This window comes from Zonotrichia leucophrys, chromosome 2 (assembly GCF_028769735.1).
Source record: "Zonotrichia leucophrys gambelii isolate GWCS_2022_RI chromosome 2, RI_Zleu_2.0, whole genome shotgun sequence".
Lineage (NCBI taxonomy): Eukaryota > Metazoa > Chordata > Aves > Passeriformes > Passerellidae > Zonotrichia > Zonotrichia leucophrys.
This window is the reverse complement of record NC_088171.1, coordinates 149,263,447-149,285,858: the sequence shown is the minus strand read 5'-3', so window position 1 is coordinate 149,285,858 and position 22,412 is coordinate 149,263,447. Positions and strand designations below refer to the sequence as shown.

The 22,412-nt window shown below is 42.7% G+C and overlaps 1 protein-coding gene across 2 annotated transcripts in view; it reads left to right on the top strand.

The window, feature by feature from the left end:
• The first annotated feature begins 2,638 nt into the window (after positions 1 to 2,638).
• Positions 2,639 to 22,412, top strand: part of PTK2 (protein tyrosine kinase 2) — a 187,029-nt gene continuing 167,255 nt past the window's right edge. Inside the window, exons 1-2 of one of the 2 annotated variants that reach the window (XM_064706739.1) lie at positions 2,639 to 2,791; positions 17,337 to 17,395. The gene's annotated coding sequence lies outside the window, so the exon portion shown is untranslated. The remainder of the gene's footprint in view (positions 2,792 to 17,336; positions 17,396 to 22,412) is intronic. The other variant, XM_064706740.1, reaches the window with a different exon arrangement.

Sequence of the window (22,412 nt, the reverse complement as noted above, 5' to 3'; positions counted from 1 at the left end):
GTTGTTTGCTTTTAGGCCTGTTCTTCCAGTGAATTTTTTCTGGTTTTGGCAACTCAAATACTGTTTCAGCTTTCCAATGTGAAAAATGGGGATAACTATCTTCTTCAAAAGTTTGCTCAGAGGCTACTGCACTCTGACATCTTTGGGTGAAAGCAGGGACAGAGGAGAAATGATCAGTAATTGGGATTAAATTCTGGGAAGGGTCATTTAGTGCAATTCCCTGCTGTTGGTAATAACTGTATCATAAAAATTTATGAAGCTCCATTTTCCCTTTCATTTTCTGTTTCCAGTATTTGTACCACCCCTTCTCTGTATATTAATCAGAACATGCTCCTATTTCTCTCAGTCATTTCCTTCCATTTTTACCATTCCAGCCCTCAGGAGCATCTGATTTTTCCTGTGTGTTACTATGAACATCATCTTTATTGATGTCTCCCAACTTTCTGGCACCAGTAATTTTAATTAGCACATTTCTACCCTTTCTGGCAAGAGCACCAATAGTGATCCCAAGACCAATAATTATAAAATAAGTGAAATAATTCTTCCTTTCTTCCTTCCTTCCTTCATAGTGATCCAGATCCAGTAGAAAGTGGTTGTGGTATCCTGTCTCCAGGATAATAGCCTGCTGGTTATGTCCCAGCATTTCTGCAAAAGATGGATGGGAATACTGGGTTGCTCTCTAAAAGAGAGTTTTTAGGAATCATTTTTATGGTGCCCAGTGCATTTGTATCATGCTCAGAGCTTACTTAATGGATTGGCTCCTGGAGGGGCTTGGGCATTTCAGGTGGGATTCACCTGAAAACTGCATTTACAATCTAGGTCTTTACTTGTTCCATGTCCCCCTTGGGTTTCCTTATGGTGCCTGGTAAACTAATAAATGTAGGTAAGTTTAAGAGTGGGACTTGTCTTACCCTGAAGTAAACTGCCTAGATTTTATCAATGAAACTCACATTCCAAATACCATTGATTATATTGAGTAGTTCTCTATCAGCCCTTGTTAGCTGCAGTCCAGGAGCTGGATTCAATGGTCCTTGTGAGTCCCATCCAGCTCAGGATATTCTATGATTCTGTGGCCCTGCCTGCAGTTTCCAGACACATGTAACTTCCAGAGGTGCAAATCTGGGATCTGCTCAAGCTCCAGCTGCCTGGGGCAGGCAGGAGAGCAAAACCTGAGTTCAGCTGCCATGAGAGATAAGGGAAAGATTAATAGAGACATTTAAAATGGCTCTTTCCCAGAATCACAGAATCATTAGGGTTGGAAGAGACCTCCAAAATCATTGAACTCAACCTTTGAGCAAACACAACCACATCAACTAACCCACAGCACGGAGTGGCATGTCCAGTCATTTCTTGAACACCTCCAGGGATGGTGACTCCACCACCTCCTTGGGCAGCCTGTTCCAATGCTTGACAGCCTTTCCCACGAAAAAATTCTTCCTGATTTCCAGCATGAACCTGTCCTGGTGCAGCTTGAGGCCATTTCCTCTTGTCCTGTCACTGGTTGCCTGGGAGAAGAGGCTATAGCTCATTTCATCTGGAATGTCCATCTCTGAGCTCCTCAGAACAAGATATGGAGCTCCTCGAGTGGGTTCAGCAGAGATGATGAAGGGACTGGAACATCTCTCTTTTATTGAGGAAAAGCTGAGGGAGCTGGGGATGTTTAGCCTCGAGAAGATACGACTGAGATGGGAACTCATCCCTGTCTGTCAGTGTCTGCAGGGAGGGGTCAGAGCAGGGACCAGGCTCTGCTCAGTGTGCCCAGCAATGGGACAAGAGGAATGGGCAGGAACTGATGTCCAAGAAGTTCCACCATTGCCCAGAGAGGCTGTGGAGTTTCTTTCACTGGAGATATTCCAGAACTCTCTGGACACAATCCTGTGCCTGTGCTCTGGGATGACCCTGATTGAGCAGGGAGGTTGAACCAGATTACCCCATTTTGATGCCTTCCAACCTTCCCCATGCCATGATCCTGTGATTTAAGACTTATGTTTAATTAAATACACACAATGACTAATGGGCATTCAAACACTGTGGCCATTTTAGATTTTCCTTGAATTATTTCCTTGAAAGAGATTATCACAGACTCGCATAACCACGGACTGGGTAAGGTTGGAAGAGACCAGTGGGTCACAGAACACAGAATATTCTGAGTTGGAAAGGACCCACAAGGATCACCGAGTTCAACTTGGCCCACGCGGGGACCGAACACACAACCTTGGCGTTACAGCCAAGGCTCTGCCCAGAGCTCAAGCAGGGTCCCCACAGAGCACGGGCACAGGGACAGCTCCAGGGAGGGCACAGGGACAGCTCCAGGGAGGTTCCACAACCGGAATATCGCAGAGTTAGAACGGGAGAACAGTTGTGCCAGCCGGTGCCACTGAGCCAGGACAAGGGGTTAAACTTCGCCTCTTCCCCAGCAAATTCGCCAGATCCCGTCAGGACCCGCGCTGCCTCGGGGAAGGAGAGAAGCAGGGAGGGAGGGAGGGAAGGGAGAGCCCTCGAGGCGGGCGCGGGGACGGGACGCGCCTTCCCCACCTCCCCCGCCTCGCTCCCTGAGGGGCGGCACCGTGACCCCCCCACAGCCATGTTGGGGGGGGCAGCGCCGCATCCCATGGTGCAGCGCGCCGGGAGGGCGGGGAGAGAGGGACGGAGGGAGGGAGGGGACGAGGAGGGAGGCGGCACTGCCCGCGCAGACCCTCCGGAGCCTTCTCCTCCTCTTCGTCCTCCTACCTCCTCCTCCACCGCGGCTTCTCTTCGCCGCGGCGCTGGAGGCGGCCGTGCCCGTAGCGCGGTGAGTGCCGGCGGCGAGCGCTGCCCGGGGAGGGGGCGGGCGAAGCGGCCCCGATTTACATCACGGGGAGGGGGTGTAGGGGGGCAGCGGCGTCTCCTTCCGTGTCCCCCGCCCCAGCCCCCGGCTCGGGGAGCGGCGGCGGCTCCGCAGGGAAGGGAAGATTGTCCCCGGTGCCGCCCGTTCCTATGTGCCCGGGGAGGGGCTGCCGCGGCCACCGGGGCGCAGGAGGCACCGCACGGTGGGCTGGGGGTCTCTCCGGGCAGAGCCGCTTCCCTCCGCGGGAAGGCAGGATGGGAATGGGTTGGCAGAGGAGGAGGCTGCGGGGAGAGGTCATCTGGTGCCCCGCCTGCCCCGTCCTCCACCCCGGGGGATCCGGCCGCCCCCTGCGCGCTGCCCGCCCCGCAGCCCCGGCCGGTCCCACCGGATGTGTCGGGAGGCGGCGAGGTGGAGCGGGACGGTCCGTAAAGTAAACAAAGGGAAAGGGAAGGGAGGAGGAGGAGGTGTCCCCTCGCTGCCGGAGCCGGACTGCCTGCCTTTGCCCCTTCCCCTCCTCAGGCAAGCGCGTAAACCAAACCCGTGGCTGCCTCTTGGAGCCGGAGCGGTAGCGCCGGGGAAGTGGTTGAGCTTTCTTCTCTTTAGGATTTGGGGGTTTTTTTGAGGAGTGTGGGCTTTGGGGGTTATTTTTGGTTTATTATGTACTGCGTTCGCTGGGACCGTGTGATCCAGGGAGATCCGGGGCAGAGCTCCGCTCCCCTGACGCGGGGACAGCCCCGGCGGGGACGGGCAGCGAGCGGCGTCCCCTCAGCGCGGCTGCTCTCGGCCCGGGGGTGCCGCAGAACTTGGATCACACTGAGCCGCCTTTGCACTCCTTGGAGAAATGTGATATTTTTTCTTTTTTTCCGGTTGTAAACCTGATTTTGGAGTACAGTGAGAATTGCAGCTGTAACAGAGAATCGTTCTCCTCAAATCCCCGCGACTAATTGTGAAGCATATGCTGTACGTGTCCAGTTCTCACATCTATTCTCTTCCCAGACCTCCTGTGCTCTGAGGATGCTTTTTTGGGGCAAGGGGTTAGACTTTACTCTTTGCTTTCCCGTGGTGTTTTTTGTTGTTTTCTGTCTGAAACAGTGTTGGCTGTGCTGTTTCTGTGTTAGTCCTATTCCAGTGTATCCTGCAGGCCTTGGCACTGGAGCAATGTCAGCCTGGAGCCCAGTTTTTGGCAGTTTCACTGGGATAGGACCAGTGCTCTATAAAGGTATTAAAACAAAAGTTCACTTGTAAAGAGAAACATTTGGGAATTCATATTGAAATATTTAATGCAAATGTTAATGTAAGTGTGAAGTAGTATTGCTGTGTCCCTTTAAAATTCACACTCCTTTGGCTTTAGGTTGTTTGATATATTTTTTTCTCCTCCTGGATTAATTGGAAAAGTCCCACATTCCTCGAAGCTAATCTGCCTTTAGCGTCTGTGGTTCTGTTAAACCTGGGTAAGGTCAGGAGTGCAGCTGGATTTGGGCCAGGAAATATTAAATGTTACACAGTTATTTGGAACAGTTTGTTGTCTCACTGATGTTGTCCAAAATTCCACCACTTCCTTTCTCCACCTGTCCCTCTTTTGTTACCCCTAAAATCAGGCTGTTACCCTGCCCCCTTTGTGGGAACACCTTTGCCTGTCTGGTGTGATTTATGGATGGGGAACACAGCCCTTGGATTTCTTAAAGCAAGGTTTGTGGCTGAGATTCTGTACAGAATTTGTGTGTGCATCTCTGAGATCAATCCATGCAGGAAATTTAATGGACCTAAAATTTGGGATCCTGTTAACAGAGCAAAAAGGAAAGAGACACTGGTTGCTGGACAAATTGTCTCTCACAGGACTGTAAAACTCTGCAGGCAACTCAACAAGAGAAAAACAGTTCTGAAATTAATTTGTCTTTTGTGCTGTTATGTCTTAAATGCAGTTTCCGTGGAACGTGGCTGGGATTGATGTTTGTGTTGGTTGACCTTTTGTTTTGCAGGAAGGTTAAAATGTATACATGAAAGGAAAATGACATTGTGCTTATCTGTCAAAGGCTCTGTGCTGTTCTTGGCCTCAGCCTTGGGTTTTAAAGGTACTAAACATGTGCAGGGACACAGCAATCAGCTAGTACCTTATTGGGATATTTTATTCAGAAAGGAATATTAGAATAACACTCATGTCTTGAATGTGTAATTTGCTGAAATAGCTTTAAAAATTCTTTTCAAGATATCTAGTGATGTGACTTTGCTCTTTGCTTCAGAGTGTGTTCCCTGTTGTGGAGAGGACTTTTTCTTCTTTAGTTTTTTTTTGGTAATATAATGGTTTGCCATCTAAGTAATAATTGAATGGGAACTCTCAGTATTATGAACTCCACCAAGCTAATAGATATTTTGGGCAGGATGATAGGAAAAGCAGGGGTGTTTTCTAGAGATTAAGTAGTACAAGAGGTGGCTTTGATGGTTTAGGAGATTGTGTTCTGTTTTTTTAATGCATCCATGAATGTGGTGGGTTGGTTTTTTCTCCACTAGGAGGGTAACTAAAGAATTAATAATTTATTTCTTGCTATTTGTATAACAAAATGATTTTTCCCCCCTGGTAGGCACTGCTGTGTGTAGTAGTATGGTCTTTATTTTAATATAATATTAATAATAACAATACAGGCTTTTCCTGTTCCTTTTACATCTTTTAGGATTTATGTAAAAATGCTTTTCCCTATGAAAAAGAACTTTTTGTCAAAGTGTGGTTTTGAAGAATATTGGTAACTATAGATAGGTTGTAATTTTGCTGTTAAATCTCTATAAAAACACACAAGATTTGAGTAGTCTCATGGGGTTTTATTTGTCTTAAATTGGACCTTTGTACTTTTATATTTTATGTAGATTACTGCCTAAAGTGTATTTTCACATTCTGGATAAATGTCAGTAACTGGGCAGAAGGTGCTTAAAAAGGAATTCATACTGGAATTCATATTCCAGATCTGTTTCCTGGTGTGGTTGATATTTAGCTCCATCAGATGTGGTTTCCAGACTAAATGTGTGTTTCCTCTCATCTCATGTTAGTGTAATTCTAAAGTTTCAATACCACAGACAACGTGGACATATTGATTTAATCTCTTCAAAAGGTTTTAATTGCAGGTCAGAATTTGAAAAACTACAACAAGGAAATCCTTCCTGCATCACTTTGAGTTCCTGCATGGAATAAGAGTAGAAATGATGGAAAAACACTCTAAAAGTCAATTTAGAATACATTTATTTAGCACCTGAACTACAGTGATCCTTGTCTCCCTGAATGGTAACTTCTGCAGGATACAAATGTGCTAAAAACTGTCTTTTTATTCTAAAAAACCACACAAACCTAGAACCTTGATGCAGATGAATGCAAGAGCAGAGTTTATAAATTGTTAGCAATTTCAAGTGAGTCTCTTGGTTTGTATATAATGCCACTTAAAAGCCTTGAAAGTTGGGTGTTTTACCAGTGTTCAATGAATGTGGTTTATTGTGTCTGTCACAAAGACAGGAAGCTGCAAGAATGGGAAATTCAGTGGAAAACGTGGTGTCCAGAGAGATGCCTGGTTTAAATAGGGGATTTTGGGGTTCCATGGAGGTGATTGAGTAAATCTTTCTGAAAACTTTCATTCCTGCTCTCCACATTCTGGTAGAGGTTGATGGCTAAGAAAAACTATCAAAAAATAGTGGTTGTTTAGGGGCTGAACAGTTTAAAAACCTCTGTGTTTGGGGTTGTAGGCTTAATTTTTTATGTTCCCTGTCCCATTCCTGTATAAATTCTGTGTTTTTTCCACTGTATAAGCTTCCTCATGTAGGAGTTTCTTGCTTGTCCAGCATTGTGTTCCTGATGCTGGGATAAAAATCGTGCATTTGGGCAGACTTGTGAGTGTTAGGGCTTTTCTTTGAAAAAAACCCACAAAAATATAATCAAACAACCAAAAGCACAGAAAACTCTGTGTGGCTTGATCTGCTGTTCTGGATTTGTATTAAAGCAGACTCGAGAGCCAGCTGTGATTGCCCAGGTGTGTGGTAGCTTTCCAAGCATCTCCATGCAAATCTCAGCAGTTCAAACGCCTTTCAGCACATCAGAGGGATGTGGTGGTGGAGGGAGTTGACTCAGGGAATCGTGTGTGGAAGAAAAAGTTTCTGAGGTGGCAGGAGAACCACAGAAACTGATTTTCTCTGGCTCTGACAGTGCTGGAAACGTGGAGATGCAGCTCAGTGGTGCTGCCAGTGGTTCGTGGATGAGGAAGAAAATGGAAGGCAGTTTCTGAAATCTGGTGTGCAGGATTTGAATGCAACTTCTGTCAAGTAAAAATCAGAATGGAAGAGGCAATTAACCATGCTGAAGGCAGCAGGCTTTGTTAGAGAAGCTCTGATTCACTTGCATTACTCTGAATTCTGGGTGTATTTAAATGTTCTTCAGCTCTGCAGCAGTCCTTGGCTGAACTGGCAAAACTCTCCTGGGTTGAATTTCCTTTTTTGCCCATAACTGCAAGACTTTTTTCTTCCCCTCTGTTTTTCTGCATTGCTCCTCTGCCCCTTTTTGTCACATTCAATGCAGAATGGGCATAGGAAAGGAGTTTTAGGTAGTTTTTGTTATCTCCCTGTTGTATGGAAGCATTACCTTTTGTTTTTCTTGTGGGAAGGCAACCTGACAAGCTCTCAACTCTGTTTTGTTGTCCTGCTGAGTTCCATCTTGGTGGCAGTGTAGGGTAGGTCAGTTTGGAGTTAATCCCTCTCATGTTGGCTCTTTCCCTGCTCATGGAACTGTAATTTAACTCATTTCAAGACCCCAGAATAATTTCCTTCCTTTTGCCCAGACGTGTATAAGCAAACCCTCTGCCTCAGTGTCCTGCAGCCTCTGCTGTTGATCCAGCTACATTGAACAGTAAATTTGGAATATTCAGCCTGTGTGTGTGTCAGGAGTCCTTAAATGAGGCACTTGTTGGCTTTGCAGAGACAGAAGTGACTGAGCTGAAGCTGTTCCAGTGCCTGGGCCAGGGAGAAAGGGTCAGAGGGCTCTGCTGACTCTGAGCTGCTCCTGCTTCCTGCTGCCATGCTCAGGCCTTGCATTGTTTACCCACACAGAGAAATTCACAATTCCTGCTTTTGTTTTATTTTGGTTTGGAGGAGGAGAGAGGGAGCAGACTGTCTGAGCCTCTGAAGCGTCTTTGGAAGGCAGAGATCATTTTTCCTGTAGTCCCATTGAAGTTTGTAGCAAGGATTTGAAACAGCAGATGATTTTTTAAATCTTGTTTCCTGTTTTCTTGCTGCAAATAATTAGGTTTCAGGACAAAACCAGAAGTTTCATTTAGCAGAGGCTCAGAATGAGTTAAATGATGTGTTTTGCAGCTGTGAATGCACCTTTTTAACCAGGTATCCACTTTTTTGCCCAGGCTTAAGCACTGCCTGGAATTGTCAGTGACCTAATCCATGGGATGTGCAGCAGCCAGTGAGGTCCCTGCTCCATCAGCATTTCATAGGTGATTTCCTTGCAGTGCATCCAGGGTTACTCTGTTGAAGGTACTGGTGAGAGACTTAGAAATCCCAATGTCTGAGTTCCACCCAGTGCTGCAGATTTACATCAATCAATACCTGTTTCATCCTGGCTGCTGTAGGTTTTATGTTCAGCATGAATGCTGAGGCAAGTTTGTTCTCAGTAATGCTCTGCAGCTTTGAGATTCAGAAATTCTGTGATCTTCAAAAGAGAATTTCCTCTTACTGATTTCAGGCAATCTTTTAAATTCTTTTTCTATGAAAGGTAGTAGGAAAACATAAAATCTGCCACCATTTTCTTACTTGCACATGGGTGTCTGCTCTTGATTTCTTTTTTTTTTTTTAACTGGGCAGTTCCAGCCTTTCTGTCTTCACAGGGGCAAATAGTCTGTGTTCTGGGTTGGTATGCTGGCATTTTTATTGCCTGCTTTTTTCAAGTAAAGGTTAATACAGAAAGAAGAAAAATAAAGTTAGTGTTTAAAACAGTACAGTTCTTTTTTATTTTTGGTTAACCAACCAAGTTGTTTACCAATTTTTCCCCTTGCTGTTTCTAATAGACTTTTCAAGCAGAAATTCCTTTTGCTGGTGGCTGAATGCTCTTGTGGCTCCTTTATGCCTGGGAGTACCTCAGGTTGAGCAGTTTCCTCCTCCCTCCCCTCTGCTGCTTTCCTGATGCTCTGTAGTGGAAGCTCTTTACAGGCAGAGTGGATTATAATGGATGTCCCAGTGCAGGCACAAAAGGGATGTGTAACAGGTGCCTTTGTCATTCAGTTGTTGGAACTAACTTTGTAAAGAGATGAACTTCATATTTTAGTTTGGTACAAGTCCTTACTTCTCTTTCTTCACCCATTCCCCTCCCAAGTTCCAGAACCTGGAGGTGTTGTTGTGTTTTTGCCTCTGTCCAGGACCCCTCATGCCTGGTGATGTTTTTGTCATCCAGTGCTGCAGCAGCTGGGAGCCACTGACACAGCCACAGTGCCAGAAATTGGGACTCATTTTATTTCTCCTCTTGTGGCTTCTTCTTTTCCTTTCAATGGCAGATGAATTCAGCTGCTGTGTTGTTGTTTATTTGCCTTTAATATAAGGACAGTGAGCCCTGGCACAGAACCACCTCAGTTCTGAGGTGATCCCTGTGCAGTGCCCATCACAGGGGGAGCACAAACCCTGATGTTGGATCCAAGCTGTGAATTTCAGGTGCTGTTTTACAGCTTGGAGTGAACCTGGGCATGGCCACAGCAGTAAATTCATGTTTGTCAGTGCTCCTTACCCCTCATCATGCCTGTGTCAGAACTGTTTGCTAAATAAAATACATTTCATTTTACAGATATGGCAGAAAAAGGGCTGATAGTTAATATGTTAATGAGCCACAAATTGGAAAGTTTTAAAATCACTTGAGTTCCATTTTTAATTGTATCAAAAACTATTTAATATTGTTTAATTTTAAACTTGTTTTCCATTGGCAGCTTTCACCCAGGAAACCTTCCCAGACTGCTGACATGTGTTGGTCTCTCGCTCTCAGTGAAGCTCTTTGCAAATGTTACAAATTACAGTTTCAGTTCTTGCTCTGGTGTTAACAGCTCCATTATGGGAACACTGTTAATTAATGGCTAAAGAAGTAATTCTGAATTTTTATCAGCTCTCATTTTCTATTTCAGGCTTAAGCACTATATCCTAGAGGCTTCTAGATTTCAGTTAGTTTATTAATTATCTTGTCATTTCCACTTCAGTTTGTATAAATCACAAAGCTGGCTGTTTTCTGCACTTGTTCAGCTCTACAGCCTCTGTTACTACTCCATGTTTAGTGCATTTTGAATTTTGTTGTTCAAATGTTCTGCTCAAAATATGCTTTTAAAATCCTGCAAGAGCTGAGTGAGCTGGGATGTGCAGGTTATTGATTGATGGGTGCTCAGTTTGTGATTAACCTCTGCTGTGCAGGTAAAGAAATGTTCTGCTCTGGTGTAGCAGGGGAGTAAATAATAATTTTTCTGCTGGATTCAGCACTGGTAGGATTTAATTAAAATTCTGTTCAGTTTTGGGCACTGGACTTCAAGAAGGGGTTTTCTTTTTTTGGATGCTTTTAGTAGCAGATGCCTGAGAATATGACATCCAAGAACTGAACAAATTAAGATGCTAAGACTTAACAAGAGATAAGAAGTTAAGTTATTCCCATGCATTGTGCTGCTACAAGGATAAAGATGATAAAGGATTACAGGGACTAAAGTGAGAATTAGTTGATTTAAATAATGGGACCAAAGACTTGGGTTGCTGCTTGGGGAGCAAGACTTTTAATTCCAAGAATAACAAACCAGTGGAATAGATTAAGGAAGGGACTCATCCCTGACAGTCTCCAAGAGCAAATTAGGCATCTGTCAGAAAGGAGATGCTCTTCATTCCTACCTGAGGAGTGGCAGCCTGACCAGGTGACCTCTTGAATCCTGCCCAGCACTGGTTTTGGTGATGAGAGCAGGTAAAGAATGTGGGGTTGTTATTTGCAGAATTATGGTGATAATCAAAAGGGAGCTGGCAGTAACCCTGTGAGCTCCTGTGCTCTCTGGGATCTCTGCACTTGTCTGAGGCTGCAGCTCTGATGTGAACCTGTCCCAGGCAAAGCAGGTTGTGCTTCCTTTGTGGAAGGCTGGAAAGGTCATGGGGAGAGGAACTTTTCTGCAAATGAAACTTCTGCAGATGTTACCTACACAGGGCTTGGAAAACAGCATTGTAAACTGGTTACTGATATTACAACAATGAGTTTAGCTGCTGGTTTATCTGATTTCAAGGAGGAAAACATGCAAGACTTTTAAACTTTACAAGCAAGTTGGTTAAGTGGTCTTAGGATGATTTTTCTTGTTCCTTTGACTATTGCCCTTCAATTAGTTACAATATATTATTATATACTAATAAAATGAGCTTTGTTTTCAGAATAATAGGAATTCCTTTGTTTTTCTGTCAGTCTTTCACTCTTCACCATGATAGTTTGTATTTGATGTTTTACCACTAGGCTTTGTCTTGATCATAACTCAAATGAATGTGTTTTAAAGCAAGTCAGAATGTTTCTCTGCATTTTGCCATGGGAGGAACAACTTGCTACTGAGATTGGGAAGCAAAATTAAGTAATCTTTAGTAAAAATATGTGTGTAATCCTGGCTGGCTGTACCTGGTACAGCTGCTGCTGAAATTTGGGATTCAGGAGCAGCCTGCATTTGAGATGATCCTTGGGATAGAGTAAATGCATGGGTCTGGTAGCTTTTCAATCACTAGGTTAAAAATTAGAGGCAGAAGCTGTTGAAATTAACATTTCAGTGCTGCATCTGAGTTTTTGTGGTGCCTTTAGACTAAAAGGTGAAGCTGAGAGTGTGGATCTGTGCAATGTGTGGGAATTGGTGTAAACTGCTGTGGTCTGGGGAAATAAATGCCATTTCAGAAGCCCTCAATTGGTGGAAGTATAGGGAAGCCTTTTTCTTGTCATCTGCATTAAAACCTGTTTCATCTGTTCTAAAAATTGGTTTTTTTTGTTTAGGATTGTCTTTGTAAATTGTGGGATTTCAATTGGTGGCTGAGGGGAATCTCCACCAAGGAGGAGGATTGCAGTTACTATATCCCTAGTGGATATGTACAGACATTGTTTTATACATATTAATTAATGGTTATCAGGAAAAATCAATCCATTTCCATAGGTAAAAAAATATTATTTTTATTTTGCCCACATATTTTGATGGTACAATTTGAGGATTGAAATTTATAAGAGAAATGGTGGAAAAAAGTAAATGGGATGTGGTTTTTTGGGGAAAAATACCACATAGTCTGACTTGGTCTTTTCTCAAACATTTTGTGAATATTAGATTGAGCTTAGTCCCTCTATTTCTTGGTCGTGGATAGAAAAAAAATATCACTCAGGACTTCTGTAAAACTTAGTCAAAGAGTGGAGTCCAAAGGAGGATGGGATGTAACCCTGAATTCACTTCTGTTCCGTTTCCTGCCTGGAATTCCTGACAGTATTTCATTTGTGTAAGAAAAGGAGCTTTGGTACTCTGGGAATTTGCTACCTACATGAATTTATTAAATAACCAAGTGATTTTTTGGAAGATTAGGCCCCTTTAGAGGAAGCTGGTGTGCAGCACACAATTAATCCTCAGATTTGAATGAAGCCAGAGCTGAGTTGTGTCCCAGGCTCCCAGCCCCTGCTGATCCAGCTCAGTGAAGGGGGATTTCTTTGTGCTCCTCTCACAGTTCCAGCAGCCCCTGTTGGGCCTTGCTCTCCTTTCATCAGAAGAGGAGAGGGAATTCCTCAAGTCAGGAGTGTGTAACATTGGCTTCATTTTACAACTGAATCAGCTTTTTCTTCTCTTAAAGGCAAACAAAACCTTTAAACTGTTTTCACAATCTGAAGGGAGTATTGAACAGAGCTTCCCTTCCTAGGAAACAGATTTTGGAGTTCTGAAATGTATTTATCTGTGTGGCTTTTTGGTGGTAAATGGGGATTGCACTGTAGTTCCCTCTTTCAAAAACCATTGGTCCCTCTGTGGAAGTAGATACTGAGCACCAGTATTCTCAAATTGGAGTAGGAACATTGGTTATATTAAACTGAGGAAGAGATCATAGAGTGAAAGTACAAAAAGGGTGAGGACTGCACAAGTTGTGAAAATAAATGTACATAAAGCACATTTCTGTGAACACCTTACTCTTGAAGCTGGTAGAAGTACAAAAACAAGGCAAGACCTTGTGGGTAGTTGGGTTGAGATGAATTTTGGAAAGGCAAGATGAAAGTGGTGAGTTTGAGAAAGGGTTTGGAGCACAGTCAAAATGAAGTGGGGAGGGGAGAGTGCTGGTGCCCATGTGCATATAATGTGAGTACTTAATGCACAGCTGTTGCTTGAAATCTGATCGTTTTTTGGACTGAGTCTGTGTTACAGCAGTTTGAAGTGTTATGTTGAACTTGTGTTCTGTGTTGTTAAAGCTGTGTCTTTTTAGCTGATTTTATCTGATGGCTCATGTGAATAGGAGGTGATAGTAAGTATGGGCTCAATTTTTTGTGTGTGTGTGTTTTTAGTATGATATGGAATTGAGATCTTACTGATGTTTGTACTTCTTTCCCCAATTAAGTTTTAACAACCTGGTTAAAAATTTGTGCAGGAGTCGTGGTGGTGCAGCTGACAGTGCCATAGTGGGGTGAGTTTTGGGGTGATGTGCTTAGGCTCTGTGTTTGGGTCCAGTGAGGTGTCCAAATTGTGCTTTATGGACTAGATTCTTCTGGTGAGCAAACCACTATGCAATGGTGAGATGAAATTAGTGCTTTGCTTGTATGCTAATTATTCTGAAACAAAGCTATTAAATCCTCCCAGCCTTATCTGTGAGGTGCTTTTGAGTTGGTCTAGGATTCAGTAACTGCCCTGACTGTTCTGGGCTTCTCCTGAGGTCATTTGTTAATAGATTGTATTCAGGGCTGTGTTGTAATTACCTTTTTGCATGGGGGTGTTTTTGGTGCTGCAGACAGGTGTGCTGCCAGTTCAGTGCTCAGCTGTGGGGCAGGGGTGAGATAATCTGGGGTTGCAGGGATGTACAAGTTGGAAGGGACCCAGAAGGACCAAAGGACTAAGGCTTGGTGCCATGACTGCTTCCTTGGGGAGTTCCAGTGACTGAGCCCCTTTCCTGTGAAGAGCCTTTCCTCATGTCCAATCTGAATTCCCCCTCATGCAGCTCCATCCCCCTTTTTTGTGTCCTAAATATATATGTTCATAAGACTACATTTTTCCAAAAGACCTTTGGAATGCTTCACTTCCTATCTTGTTAAAACATTAAATCTTAGATCTTTTCTGCCTCCTTAAAACAAGTGGCTGGAGAATAATTCCCTATGAACAGTGTGCAGTTCACTGATGGAAATTTGTTTGTGGTTGCTCAGTGACTGAGCCAAAGTTCACTTGGTTCAGTTGTTTGTGCAAGATCCAGGAGAGTACAGCTACAGGGATTGCAGATAACCTGGCTATAATTGTCTCATCTCTGCTAAGGAAGATTTTCCTTGTGCCCAGCAGTTGCTGTTCCTGTTCTTTCCCTGCCCTGCCAGAGCTCCTGGAGCCTTTCCTGTCTGCTGGGATCCTTGTGGAGTTTCCCTTTGACACTGCAGAGCCAAAGGGGCATCAGCAGAGACCAGATTAAGTGTTCTGTAAGGCTGCAGTGCATAAAATTGTTTATTTGCTTTGGTGCTGTGAATCAGTTTGTGGAACCACTACACAGGGTTTGGAGAGGGAAGTGAAACAAATAATGTTGGTTTGTAGTGGTCCCTCTTTGGCTTTGTGGAGATTGAAGTCATTGAGGTCACTGCTGTGTTGAAATGGATTGGAGAATCTGGGAAGGAGAGGTATTTGTGTGTGAAAAGAGTGAAGAGCACAAATTTTCTTGAAGAGAACAATCCAAGAGCTTTAAAGGTAGCTAGAAACATAAGGAAGCTGAGAAAGGAGCTCCATGCCTGGAAGATAAATTAAGATTTTTACTCCTGGATACTGGTAATTGTCTAATGGCTCGATCCTTTGGGAAGGATTCAAATTAGAGAGGGAATAGAATGATCCTGAAGGACAAAACTTAAACTGGCATGCCTTTTATGTGGACATTTAGATCTACATATAAATTCTTTTAATTACAAATAGGTAGAATTCTGTGTTGATTTTAGGAGCAGAATAAGGTATTACAGGGGAAGATAAAACAGAATAAGGAAAAATAAGGAAGCACAACTGGACCAAGTGGGTGACTTGCAGCTGGTTGGGAAAAGTCTAGAAGGGAATAGTTTTCCACCACAAAAAGTGTTAAATTTAATACTTAGGTTTTCAGTAAAGTGACAATATTTTTCTCATGTGGAAAAATCTATAGAAATTTCAAAAGCTATGAAAAATCACCCTCCCTTCTATTTTTTCTCCCTGAGCAGATATACTTGTTTGGGTTTATTTTATCTAAAGAAACTGTTCTGTAAGATCAATAGATTTTTAATTATTTTTTTTACAAAAAGTCAAAATAAAAGCAAATATCTTCAATCCAAAGCATTTAAAAAAATGTTTAATCTCCTTTTGCCCACTTTAGAAGCTTTCAGCAGTTTATCCCTATTAGAAAGAGACTAATTGGTCTTTTAAGAAGTGTTCCAACTGCTTGGAGCATAGGAGAGTTCTTGTCACCACTTGCTGCCTAAGTAATTGTTGAATGAAGGAAATCAGTAAGTAACCTGTGAAAACAAATATTGGCCAGGTGTGCCTGGCAAAGGGAGAAGAAATGATGCCATGTTTGGGTTGTCCTGACTGCATTGCTTGTAGGAAATACTGAGAGGCCCTTTCTGTGTCCTCTGGGATTGCCTCCCAACACCAAATCCAATCCCAGGGCTGTGCATTTGTACACTGAATTTTACACACGTGGCTGCCTCCATTGAAAATCAGTGAGAGAACTTGTGTGGAAAATTTAACATGTCTGCAAGTGTTTGCATTATTGATGCCTCAGCAATTAAAATAATATTTTTCTAGCATTTGGTGCTTTTTTGATGCTGTGTAAGTCCCATGGTATTACACACACAATTATTTTAACAAGTATTTTATGGGTGCTACTGATGTATCTTCCCAGAGTAGGGAAAGGTCATCACTACTGGCCTTGGAAATTAAATTTAGCTTTTGCTTATCAGAAATCATCTTCAGTTAAATCAGTCAATGCATGGGTTTCTGTGTCTGAGAAACAGTCTAATGAGCAATTTGCCATGAGATCATTCCCATTGTGTTAATTATCAGTGTTTTTACAAATTGTCCCAAATCATGACTGATTCCATGAAACCCTTCAGAGCTGTGGTTCTGTTGTTTGCCCCTCAGTCTGGCAGGGGGGGTGGGACAGCCTGACTTGGCACATTCTGTTACCCAGAAAATCAGGGTTTGGAGGCGCTGCCATTCATCTCATGGGGCACCATGAAAGCAGTTCAAGTTCTTGCTGTTTCTTTTTCTGCATGGTGTGGATCTGTGTTTCAGGTAAATTCTGTGACTCTTTTTTTCTGGTTTTCATGTTAAAATTAAAGTGTTTTATTTTTCTCCCCCCCATACCAGTTTATTACAGCTTAGATGAAACCTTAAGAAAAACTGCGCAGAGGTTATTTGAAATTTTTATATTACTTTATCTGATGAGATTTTTTTGTGGAAATCTTTTGGTGGCCTTTATGTGTGTGGAAAATGAAGTATCTAAGGTGAATAAAGTTTGGGAAACAAACTTTATTCTTAGAAATCCAGTTTTAAGAGCATAATACATAAGCCTGGGCTTTCTGCTGGTACTGTCTTTGTCCCTATAGTGTATATTTGTTTGAAAGGGGAAGAAGAAAAGCAACTGGCAAAGTAATACACTCAACTCTCTGCATTACTTGGCTCTGGAATTCTTATGGATCAATTGTTTTCTTTAAGAAACAAACCCACAGCTCTGTGGATTGAGCAATATCTGTGTGTTTGTTACCTCAGCTGGGAGCTGCTTGGCTGCCCTGTGGTGCACACGCCCTGAGGAGATCAATGCTTTGCCTGCTTCCTCCCACACACTTTGCATTTTCCAGGGAAGCACTTTCTAATTCTAGAGCTGGGTGCTGCTGATGTTTTGAATCACTCATCATAGTTTTCAGCACTCACTTGGTTTTGCTATTAAATGTATATATCAGTAATAAAGGTTCATTTTGTGATGTTTTAACCCTTTTCCTTCTTCAAAGGAACAAATCGATATAACTTGGGAAATTTTTAGTTTGCTTTCATGGGAACAACAGGATTTCAGGCAACTTGTCTGTTTTGAGTTCAAATATAAGTCTCTGGCTTCTACAAACTTCTGTGTTTTGTTTTAGGGTGGGTTTTTTTGTTCTTTTCCTAAGAAAAGAACATCCAGCTAAATAATCTGCACTTGTAAAATAGGTTGTGTACTGCAGGTGATTATCTTGTCTTCATGAATATCAGTTAATTTGCTCTAAGTTTTTTGGATGTTAGACTGCTTTGACATTAATTAAGAAAATACCCTAATGAATTCTAAATATTTGTTTCAGATTTGATGTTTCATCCTGTGTTGAGCACCTGCTGCTGAGAGCTGGAAAGTCTACTTAGGGTATGTACAACAGTTCATGATTTCAATTTCACACTCAGTTTTATTCTGGGTAAAGCAGGTCAAGATGAGATTTTGTTGTTGTTTCCTTGTGATTATTGTTGAAAATCCTGATTGTTAACCAGTGGGTGTTAAAACAGAATTTCTTGGTTTGTTTTTTTCCCTGAGCCTCCTGGAATTGGCTTTTCTCTCACAGCCTGTTCATGGTCCTTCCATTCAGCCCAAGGTGGGCAGACCAGTGCAGCAATTCATTTATTGTACATGGGAGGAGTTTGCAAGGTGTTTTCTCACCTACCAAACCCACTTGGCTGAAAATTGTCTGACCAGTCCCATGTGCTGCCTTTTGGAACAAAATATTACAAATAATTCTCTATTCTTATGTTCTGCATTTCTGTAGTACAGAAGAAATGGCTCTTAATAAAACAAAACCTTTGCTGTAGGGGTGCATGGCCTAATCTGAAGAAGTTTAGCTGAAAGCAGGAGTAGAGAATTGCAGCCACAGAATTCTTTCTATTATAGAATTTATTTCTGGTCTGCATATTTTTGATTCCTTGTGACACCCCCATCCCCAGGGTGAATGGTTATATTTGAAAATTTCAGTTTTACTCCTCAGTGTAGTTGGTATTTCTGACTTCTGCCTTTTCTGCAGCTCATATATATGGATGTTTGGAATATTCTTCATCTGAGTGTGGCTAGAATAACTTGCTGGATCCTTATTTTTTCTTTGTGGTTTGGTTTCCTCCCCTTTCTGCAGCCTTCCCTGTGGTTGGTGGTTTGAGAGCCTGTATTAAATTTATTTTTTTTCTATTGCTTAGGCTTTGGCAGGTAACAAAATTCATCTCCTGCTACTTCAGGAGCACTTCTGAATCTAAGTTGTGGATGTGGTTACCCTTATTTAAAACTTGATATCACCTGGTTTAGAGTCATTGATGTTCTTGCCTGGACTGTGATAGAATTGAGAGCAAAGGAGCTGTGGTTGCTTGCATTTCCCATGGATCAGTCCCTAATGGAGCTCCAGGCTGTGATCCTATCCACAATATTTATGTGTTTTCATCTTCAGGAATCAGCAGAGGGTCACTTAATGTCTCCTCACCATCTAAATTTTCAGGGACAGATATCTTTATTCTTCAGTAGCTTACTTCTGGATGTCATCAGCCTTTCTTAAATTTCAAGCTTATGATGAATATTTGCTTCTCTTTTACAATTTTTTCCTTTCCCTTTTCTGGTATGGGATGATGTTTGTTTATATTATGCAGTTAGTTTTTCCCAAGGAATTCCATCTACTCTTACTACTCCAAAGAAAAAGTTTGAATGGCTTAAAAAATAGCAGCCTTCACTTAGGTTGGAAAAAACCCAAAGTATTTCAGTTGGAAGCAGTACTGATATTTTTATCAGTTAAAATCAAAATTTGTAGCCTTGTGTCTCATGTTAATTCTGACTTATGATTCAGATGGAAGCTCAGACACTTGAAAAATATTTCCTGCACATGGAAAACTAATAGTGTGGGAAATCCAGAAAACAAGGGCAGGGGAGTGGGAGCAAAACATTTTATCATATATAAAGGCCTGCAAATCAGATCTGTGAGTTCAGGGGGTTTGTAATGCTTCCTTTAATTTTGTTTGACCTTTTGGAAGGAACAGCTCTGCCTGTTGTGATGTCACAAAGAAAAGAAGTGCACTTGTATGTTTTGTGAACTGAAGCCAATTGCTCCCTGGAATACACGGTTCCAATGAGTCATATCCTGGTAAAACCATGACAACAAAGTATTTATTAGTTTGTTAGGTAAATATCTTGCAGTACCTGCCTAGATAAGACTTCATAGAAAACCAGCCCAGTGAATGACAAGGCTGTGAAATATAATGTAGAGTAAGAGGAAACAGTGAAAAATCTTAAATGTAGATTGCAAGTACTTCTGACTTGTCAGGTTTATATTGAAGTCTAATTTTTTTTATTTATTTCTAGCTGAGAATTTGATAAGAGGAAGGGATTAGTGCTACTTGCTCTTTGAAAGTGGTATTCTATATGCAAATACTGCAAAGACATTTCCAGTGGAAGTGGCAGAAAATGTGCTGCATCTCTTACTTATCCAGCTGCTTTATAAGCTGTTATTTTTTGTATTCATATTGCAAAAAGTCAAGTTGTTACTTGTACCATGATAGTCTTTTCATTAGGTTGTGGTTGTGTGGAACAAAGTGTTTGCTCCCAGTCCCTTTGTCTGTTCAGGACAGCATTCAAGCCCTCCTCTTACAGGATGGAGTTTTCAGGTGTGCTGTGGTAGTGCTGCCTTCACCTCTCCATCCTGTGGTTTTATTGGCATTTGTACTGGATGGAGTCACAGAACTTAAAATGAAAGGTTTCAGTTTTGGCTCTGGGCTCTGACATGCCTGTTTTTGTTGTAACATTTCAAACTTGCACTCAGAGCAGATCTCTCTGATTTGACCAGCACTGAAATCACTTGGCAGTTCTGTATTTAAGCCAGCAGGTATCAAGGCCATGAAAGAAAAGCAGGAAACTTGACAAAATCACTCTGCTAACATCATCCTGAATGCCTGGAGGACAGGGAGCTTGAGGAGACCTCATTGCTCTCTACAACTCCCTGACAGGAGGGTGTGGACAGGTGGGGATTGGGCTCTTTTTCCAGGAAACGGGACAGGACAAGGGGAAAGAGCCTCCAGTTGTTCCAGGGGAGATTTAGATTGGATATTAGGAAAAAATGCCTTCACCAAAAGGATGGCTGAGCATTGAAACAGGCTGCCCAGGGAGCTGTTTGAGTCCCCATCCCTGGGAATATTCAGAAGATATGGAGATGTGACACTGGTGACATGGTTTAATGGTGGCTTTTGCAGTGCTGGGTTGATGCTTGGTCTCGATGGTCTTAGAGGTCTTTTCCCACCAAAATAATATTATCATTCTCAGATAATGAGTGCAGAGGACAAAAATCATAAAATAGGGATTATGAGCAGCAGTTCTGTTTAGCTTTATAATTCTGATTTACTCCTCAGGCCAGTGTTTGAGCACAATATTGGTGCAGGCATTGTGTGGATGAAAATGTGTAATTTTACCTGTACTTATTGTGTGATTTCAAACACTGCTCAGCCATTGACAGGAGGTGCTGCCAGCCCTTCCACCTAAGGAGCAGCTTCCAAGGATGTTCTCTGGATTTGTGTCTCTACTGCAAGTGACTTCAGGTGCTTTCCAACTTTATGGTTTTATTCCAGGTGGAATTAAACTAGGATTGGATGAGAAACCTTGTTGTATCCAGCATACAGATGGAGAAATTAGTGTCCCTTTTTATATCTTATAGTTAGAAATACTTCCCCAGTGAAATCTCAGAGATCTGGGTTCTTGTGTGTTTTGGATGTTATGCATTTAATTTTGTTTTAATACATTCAGGGCTTTTCTCTTGACATGAAATTTGTTTCAAAAGATTTCAGTTGGCACTTGAAGGTGTAAAGAACAACCACTCTGTTCTCAAGTGTGAAGATAATTAATGGATGTTGCTCCTTGCCAGGAAGACCTACATGCTTATAGCTCCTCCTGGCTTCTGCAAGTGGAATTTTGCTGGGCTTCCTGACTGGTTTCTTATTCTGGACTTCTGGGTCATTGCAGAAAGATTTACTTTGCCACCAAGGTTAGGATAAACTTCAGCTTCTTCCAGGGAAGCTGGGCTTGCCACGTGTGTGAGTTGGGTACAGAACATCCTCTTCTCCCGGGCTGGGCCCTTCCAAGGGCTCTGTGCTGTGTCTGTGCTGACAGCGCCTCCAGGCTTGCCCAGCGCTGAGCTGGGGCGTGAGGAGCACAAACCTCCCTGGGTGCTGCCTGGGGCCTTCCTGAGCTCTGCCCTGGCCTTTGCTTGGCACAGCTGATCCTGCTCCTCCTGTCCCTAGAGCAATTGTGTTCTCTTCCAGGGGACTAAGTGGGCTTGGGGAATACATTTCAGTGTTGGGGTATTGTCCTGCATTGTCTCATCCCTCTGTGGAGTTCAATAAAACTTCAGCCTGTCTGGATTATCCTGGAATATGTTGGGAGATAGAATGAAGCACAGCTTCAGTTTCCTCTCTAGAGGTGCCAAAGGTCTTCTGTATCCCAAACAAAATATTTGTTTTGGTTGTTAGCCCTCTTGTCAATGTGAATAGGGAAACATCAAGCAGAAAGCAGTCTGACTCTGTAAATAGCACTGCTTTGTGCTGCAGCTTGGATGGGGCTGGAGCAGCACATTCTGATGATGCCAGGGATAGCCAGGCAGTGCTGCTGCTGCTCCAGGCTGTTTCAATGGCAGCTTCAAGTAATGATATTCTGGTTATTACTTGAGGTGAAGTTTGTAGCTCTGCTTCTTTGAGAACACTCAGCTTTGCTCAGTGGTAGTGCAAAATTGGCCTTTGATCTTTGTCTTGGTTAATGGGTTAAGATCTGCTCTGGCTGTTGTTCACTGTAGAAAATGCACAAAAATGTTTAATGCTGGCCTAGGAAAGTTTCTGAAAGCAGCAGAATATTCTGAATCTTTGAACAAGACCATTCTTATACAAAATAATCAGTGGTGATGTGCTCCTCACTGCTAGGTGGTAGATTTCTGAACTTTCCAGTATGTCCAGATTTCACATACTTAGTGAGTCAACTCCCTGTCAACCTTGCATGTCCAAATGTACCTTGGTGTTGTTAGAAGAAAACCTGAAGAAGACCAAGATTCAAACCAGATGGATTCAACCTTAAAAACTGAGTGAAGGTTTCCAGGCTTTTATGGCAGTGTTTGTTACTGGTGTAGCATCTCGAGCTGCAGTGTGGGGCAGGTTGGAATGAGTGTCCTTACAGAGAACCAACATTAGGGGACACAAATGTACTGACATGTCATAAAATATTTGTCATAAAATTTTGATCTGCAGCAGGACCAGCAAGTGGCAGCCCAGAGGTTGCCAAGGTTGGTTTGTGTGCTGTGCTGAGGGAAGGATCTGGGTTATTTCCTGCAGACATTCATGGAGAATTTCCTCTGAAGGGAAGTGGGCTCCAGTGCACTTCCTGACAC